The sequence below is a fragment of the Pristiophorus japonicus genome, chromosome 12 (assembly GCF_044704955.1).
Source record: "Pristiophorus japonicus isolate sPriJap1 chromosome 12, sPriJap1.hap1, whole genome shotgun sequence".
Classification (NCBI taxonomy): Eukaryota; Metazoa; Chordata; class Chondrichthyes; family Pristiophoridae; genus Pristiophorus; species Pristiophorus japonicus.
The window spans coordinates 129966834-129972833 of NC_091988.1; the positions used below are offsets into that span (position 1 = coordinate 129966834).

At 44.8% G+C, this 6000-nt stretch overlaps 1 protein-coding gene across 1 annotated transcript in view; it reads right to left on the reverse strand.

Moving 5' to 3' along the window:
- Nucleotides 1–6000, reverse strand: part of rab22a (RAB22A, member RAS oncogene family) — an 80978-nt gene that overhangs the window by 53261 nt on the left and 21717 nt on the right. The gene's annotated exons all lie outside the window — the stretch shown is intronic.

Sequence of the window (6000 nt, forward strand, 5' to 3'; positions counted from 1 at the left end):
AGTCCGGAATAGATCCACCACCATTGCTCCAACAACCACTCTGGGAACTACAACTCTTAGTACCACCACAATTCTTCCTCCCACATGCCCGTCCATAAAGACTGGAGCAAAGGGGGGGCGGGGACAGTAATAAAAGAATCTAAAGAAAGGATATAATTTGGGGTGCGTCAGCGACTACTTATCCTAAACCTAATGGATATCATTTTTCCTAGCTTCGGTGGGAATTAAACTATAAGTCTATACCAGAACCTGGCACAACGGATCCTTGAAGGCCTGGAACCCACTACCCTGAGATTTAATGTCAGAAATGGAACAAGGCAAAGTCGAAAAAAAAGGGGAATACTGGAAACACTAGGCACAGGTTATGCGGCAGGGGTTACGACAATGAATTCCATAGGCCTGTAGGCAATATACGACCAGGTTAACAACTTAATAGTCTTGAGTGGTTTAGTGGGGAGGGACTTGGATAACCAAGCCCTACAAGCGCGGTTGGGAGATGGCGCGGAAGGGGAACTGTTACAAGTGGCCCATACATTGCCGAAATGCCAAGACAATAAAATTGATCCACGCAATGGGGAAAGATATAAGTAAACGATTACAGGCTGAGATAGTTTGCTCCGGGTATGGGGCCTGGATATTAAGTGAGGTATAACATAATTTGGAGCAACTCCAGAATGGAGACATACCAGATTGGATTCCGAACAGCATACTTAACAATTGGACTCCAGATAAAAAAAATAAATAACACATGAAGGAATAGTCACGCATGGGTGCCGAAATTCAGATGCATTACTGGGCGGGTGAATATGATCGGATTTATGTTGTCCATACCACAGTATGATGCAACAAAGGGAGACCCCTTATATTAGATCGATAATATTGGTGAAGTGAGAAACCAAACTCGGTGACATTACCATCAGTCTGCAAGACGGGTGATTAAAATTAATAGTACCAAAGGCATTGACATTACTGACTGCTATAAAATTAACCAAGTGGTTTTATGTCGAGGTACGCCACGAATGACGAATGATGATTGCAGATTCCACCAAACAAACGGATGCATGCTGAGTATCACTCCTCTCAAACACGATTCCGAAACAATCGCTGCTCCACAAGGGAATGGAGCACAGGAGCAGCCAACCCGACGATTAAGACCAGGGGAGGAGTCACCCCCTGTGTCATCACCAACCCTAACTTGTGTTTCAGGCCCATGGGAAAAATAGATGTAAATGGATACCACATATATCCCGAAACAACGGAAATCATCCACGGAACAATCACGGATACCCTCCGAGAAGGGTACGAAGAGGCGGTATGGGAACCGCAAGGCAAACAGATACCGGAACTAAATGAGGAACAATTACGTTTGGTGCAAGGAATCCAGAATCAAAGACGACAGTATGTCCGGCTGATGGAAGAAATAGACAACTTACAGAGAGACACTAACGCAATGCTGGCTGATCAGCCCTGGTACTCAAAGCTGTGGGACATTGGACTTAATATTCAAATTCACCCATGGATAAGAATATCACCACATGTACTTGTAGTAATACAGGGTCTGGCTCTGATGGTCATGATGGGATTAACATGTGCACGAATTAAACAGGCCAAACGATAAGTCAGGGCATGCACTATGATTAAGGCCATAAGGGATGAAAATTTAAGCAGTCCTACAGGAAGGACTTACCTTATATAACTCTGTGGGAAGGTTTCAGGAGGTCCCGAAGCTTGGGAGATGGCCACCCAGGTGAACGCACCTATCTGGAACTTACCTACAGGGAGATAGTTATTGGGAAATATGGCCAGCTTGGAGTATAGCCAAGGGCCAAAAGGGGGAAATTGTAAGAGAAATTTGGCATTAGGGGTACCAGCGGGACAAGGGTTAAAGTGCTGGTTCCTGCACTGGCCCATCAGGAGGTAAAAGGCCTCTCTTCGGCCTTGTACCAAGGCTCCAGAAGTTATCAATTCAATAATATTCCGACAGGATACGGTGTGAGAACCTAAACAGACATTGATAAGACCTTGCGAAGAGGCTCGAGGCGGACTCAGACAATAAGGAGGATCAGAAAAGAGAATGCGCACAGCTAAACGCGATACTCCTGGAATAAGCACCAGGGTTAGCATGGAATGATAAAGGGGGGAATGAGAATGTGTAAAGAAGGGTTGCGAATGTGGTAGATGGATAGAGAATGTGGCAAAAGGATGGAGATCGGGAATCATGGGAAAATAGTTAAAGAAATGTCAAGATGCAGACAACTGCAGAATCGACAGAAAAAAAAAGGGGTTACCAAGAGTCGAGGTTGAGGTTAAACACTGGTCATGAGAAAGACGCAAGGCGGCACAAAGAAAGAAAGCAATCCTAGATAGGAGGAGAAAAGTAATAGCTTTTACTGATAAGGAGGAAGGGAAACTAATTGGATTCTTTACTGATAAGGGAAGACAGTGTAGCGAAGCTATAAGTAACCTGACCCTGACACCAGCCTTAATTGGGAGACTTTCTTGCCTGCCATTGGACGAACTCGGGGGGGGGGGGGGGGGGGGGGGGGGGGGGAGGCGGCAGAAAGGGATTGGATAGACCAAGTGCTAATCAAATGTGTTCTGTTTTGAAAATGTAGAACTGATGTTGTTTCGCGCTGAAAAGGGGCTTGTCCAGAGGAAGGTAAACAGGCTCTGATTGAGAGTGTTCCTTTGTCTTGACAAGTCCCGGCCGGAGAATCTTCAATAAAGGTCTTTTACAGAAAAGGCAAGAAGGTGCCCACGTCAGTGTATTCACTGAAACAGATGGAGGGAAAAAGAATCCGTATTAACATTCTGGGATGCAGTCCATCAGGCCCTGGGGATTTATCTGCCTTCAATCCCATCAATTTCCCCAACACAATTTCCCGACTAATAAGGATTTCCCTCAGTTCCTCCTCCTTACTGGACCCTCTGACCCCTTTTATATCCGGAAGGTTGTTTGTGTCCACCTTATTGAATACCGAACCAAAGTACTTGTTCAATTGGTCTGCCATTTCTTTGTTCCCCGTTATGACTTCCCCTGATTCTGACTGCAGGGGACCTACGTTTGTCTTTACTAACCTTTTTCTCTTTACATATCTATAAAAACTTTTGCAATCCGTCTTAATGTTCCCTGCAAGCTTCTTCTCGTACTCCATTTTCCCTGCCCTAATCAAACCCTTTGTCCTCCTCTGCTGAGTTCTAAATTTCTCCCAGTCCCCAGGTTCGCTGCTATTTCTGGCCAATTTGTATGCCACTTCCTTGGCTTTAATACTATCCCTGATTTCCCTTGATAGCCACAGATGAGCCACCTTCCCTTTTTTATTTTTATGCCAGACAGGGATGTACAATTGTTGTAGTTCATCCATGCGGTCTCTAAATGTCTGCCATTGCCCATCCACAGTCAACCCCTTCAGTATCATTCGCCAATCTATCCAAGCCAATTCACGCCTCATACCTTCAAAGTTACCCTTCTTTAAGTTCTGGACCATGGTCTCTGAATTAACTGTTTCATTCTCCATCCTAATGAAGAATTCCACCATATTATGGTCACTCTTCCCCAAGGGGCCTCGCACGAGATTGCTAATTAATCCTCTCTCATTACACAACACCCAGTCTAAGATGGCCTCCCCCCTAGTTGGTTCCTCAACATATTGGTCTAGAAAACCATCCCTTATGCACTCCAGGAAATCCTCCTCCACCGTATTGCTTCCAGTTTGGTTAGCCCAATCTATGTGCATATTAAAGTCACCCATTATAACTGCTGCACCTTTATTGCATGCACCCCTAATTTCTTGTTTGATGCCCTCCCCAACATCACTACTACTGTTTGGAGGTCTGTACACAACTCCCACTAACGTTTTTTGCCCTTTGGTGTTCTGCAGCTCTACCCATATAGATTCCACATCATCCAAGCTAATGTCCTTCCTAACTATTGCATTAATCTCCTCCTTAACCAGAAATGCTACCCCACCTCCTTTTCCTTTTATTCTATCCTTCCTGAATGTTGAATACCCCTGGATGTTGAGTTCCCAGCCCTGATCATCCTGGAGCCACGTCTCTGTAATCCCAATCACATCATATTTGTTAACATCTATTTGCACAGTTAATTCATCCATCTTATTACGGCTACTCCTTGCATTAAGACACAAAGCCTTCAGGCTTGTTTTTTTAACACCCTCTGTCCTTTTAGAATTTTGCTGTACAGTGGCCCTTTTTGTTCTTTGCCTTGTGTTTCTCTGCCCTCCACTTTTCCTCATCTCCTTTCTGTCTTTTGCTTTTGCCTCCTTTTTGTTTCCCTCTGTCTCCCTGCATTGGTTCCCATCCCCCTGCCATATTAGTTTAACTCCTCCCCAACAGCACTAGCAAACACTCTCCCCTAGGACATTGGTTCCGGTCCTGCCCAGGTGCAGACCGTCTGGTTTGTACTGGTCCCACCTCCCCCAGAACCAGTTCCAATGCCCCAGGAATTTGAATCCCTCCCTGCTGCACCACTGCTCAAGCCACGTATTCATCTGCTCTATCCTGCGATTCCTACTCTGACTAGCACGTGGCACTGATAGCAATCCCGAGATTACTACTTTTGAGGTCCTACTTTTTAATTTAGCTCTTAGCTCCTTAAATTCGTTTCGTAGGAACTCATCCATTTTTTACCTATGTCGTTTTGACCAATGTGCACCACGACAACTGGCTGTTCTCCCTCCCTTTTTAGAATGTCCTGCACCCGCTCCGAGACATCCTTGACCCTTGCACCAGGGAGGCAACATACCATCCTGGAGTCTCAGTTGCAGCCGCAGAAACGCCTATCTATTCCGCTCACAATTGAATCCCCTATCACTATCGCTCTCCCACTCTTTTTCCTGCCCTTTATTAGCTGAGGCATAGACTATAAGAGCAGAGAAGTTATGCTAGAACTGTATACAACACTAGTTAGGCCACAGCTGAGTACTGCGTGCAGTTCTGGTCGCCACATTACAGGAAAGATGTGATTGCACTAGAGAGGGTACAGAGGAGATTTACGAGGATGCTGCCAGGACTGGAACATTTTATGAGGAAAGATTGGATCGGCTGGGGTTGTTTGCTTTGGAACAGAGGTGGAGGGGAGATTTAATTGAGGTGTAGAAAATTATGTTTGGCCTCGAGTGGATAGGAAGGACCTATATCCTTAGCAGAGGGGTCAATAATCAGCAGGCATAGATTTAAAGTAGCTAGGAGAAGGATTAGAGGGGAGATGAGGAGAAACAATTTCATCCAGAGGGTGGTGGGGGTCTGGAACTCACTGCCTGAAAGGGTGGTAGAGGCAGAAACCCTCCCCACATTTAAAAAGTACTTGGATATGCACTTGAAGTGCCGTAACCTACAGGGCTACGGACCTAGTGCTGGAAGGTGTGATTAGGCTGGGTAGCTCTTTTTCGACTGGCGCGGACACAATGGGCCTCCTTCTATGTCATAATTTTTCTATGATTCTATGATAATAATGTTTTCTTTTTTAACCTCTGGATCAGCTACAAATTACCTCGATAACGGCCAGGTAAAGGAATAATCATTCACTGGAATCAAAGGGCCCAAGTTTCCACATGATTCGCGCCTGATTTTTAGGAGCAACTGGTGGAGAACGGACTATTTTAGAAATCGCAATTCTCCACATTTTTTTTCTGCAGTTCTCGTCAGGTAGAACAGTTCTAGTTGAGAACAGAATTTTTTCTTCAAAAGGGGGCGTGTCCGGCCACTGACGCCTGATTTGAAAGTTTCCACAGTGAAAATGTACTCCAAACTAAAGTAGAATGGCGCCAGTGAAGATTTTTGTAGAACTGTAAAAACCTGTTCTACACATTAAAAAATCAGGCGCAGGTTACAAATTAGGCGTCCAGAACGAGGTGGGGGGGAAGGGAACTCATTAAATTCGACAATAGATCCTTATTTATACTTCTACAAATATTATACAAATAAATCCAACCTGAATAAACATTTATAAGCCAAGAAAAGATTAAATAAACCATCTTC